Source organism: Schistocerca serialis, chromosome 2, assembly GCF_023864345.2.
Source record: "Schistocerca serialis cubense isolate TAMUIC-IGC-003099 chromosome 2, iqSchSeri2.2, whole genome shotgun sequence".
Classification (NCBI taxonomy): domain Eukaryota; kingdom Metazoa; phylum Arthropoda; class Insecta; order Orthoptera; family Acrididae; genus Schistocerca; species Schistocerca serialis.
This window is the reverse complement of record NC_064639.1, coordinates 485791332-485792762: the sequence shown is the minus strand read 5'-3', so window position 1 is coordinate 485792762 and position 1431 is coordinate 485791332.

Below are 1431 nucleotides of genomic sequence, written 5' to 3'. Positions count from 1 at the left end.
ATTGACATTATGTGACATTTGCAAGGTAATATAATGATAAAACGCTTTTAATTACAACAACACAACAGTCAGGCTTGGTTAGCATCTATATTTATTTTCAAGTATGCATTTCTTGAGGTGTTTACATACATTTGTCCAACCTATGTAGTAGTTAGTATGGGTACGCGTTGAGCTCTTCAACCGAAATGAATTAATAATTGGTTTGTTTTACCGACTTTCCGATTCAGATGACACAGTTGTGGTGACATCAATCTAACAATCGCTGCGTTGGCGAAAATATTTGTTTCAAATCGGTGATGCGAATGGTAGTAAATATTTTGTCAGAACATTATTATGAGCAGTTAGTTCAGGAGCCTGCATAAAGTGTAAATGGTTGAAATAACAGACTAATCCTGTTAACGACAAACAATGATCAGCGAATAAGGACCACATGGTCGTTATAGCGAGGCAGAATATCCTAACATCCAAATCAACCAAAAATAAACACAAAATATACATATATTAAAAAAGCTGATAACAGATTTCATTATGTCTTCCTAAGAGAGAGCCCTCATTTCCATTGGCACAAGTCTCATAAACGTCGCCCAATTGTGGATTTGATTCTAAGAAATAATGTTGACGACAACTGAGATTTTTCTGCCAAGTAAACACATCCTCCATGTCACACAAAACACCTCAGTATACGGTTGCAGGAACAGTGATCTCGGTATACAGTTGCAGGAACAAGGAAAAAAGTGTACCAGATATAAAAAAACGCAAAATCTTCAAGGCAAGCGACGTATTACAGAAGCTCGAAATTTAATTATGAGACACTTTTAATAGTTTCTACAACAAAAGCCTGACACGAAAACTCGCGGAAGAGATTCTGATCGTATCTCAAGTATCCTAGCGGTAAGACAGAGACAACAACTTCACACCACGATAGCTGTGGTAATTTACAGATGACAGTGCCACTGAAGCGGAGTTACTAAACACAGTTTACCAAAATTCCTTCGTCAAAAAAGAAAATTCATTTAACATCAGAGAATTCGAATCACAAGTAGTTGCTAACATGAGTGGCACAAATAGATTCTGTGGATGAGGTGAAGCAAATTATCACTCAATAGAGGTATGTGTCCCAAATCAGACTGGGTAACAGTTTCATTTTTTTCGGAGTAAGCTGATAAAATAGCGTAATTTTTTACTAGTCGTATACTTTGAAGAGCCAAAAACTGGCACACCTGCCTAATATCGTGTAGGGCTCCCGCGAGCATGCACAAGTGCCGCAACACGGCGTGGCATGGACTCGACTAATGTCTGAACTAGTTGTTGTTGTTGTTGTTGTTGTTGTTGTTGTGGTCTTCAGTCCTGTGACTGTTTGATGCAGCTCTCCATGCTACTCTATCCTGTGCAAGCTTCTTCATTTCCCAGTACCTACTGCAGCCAACATCC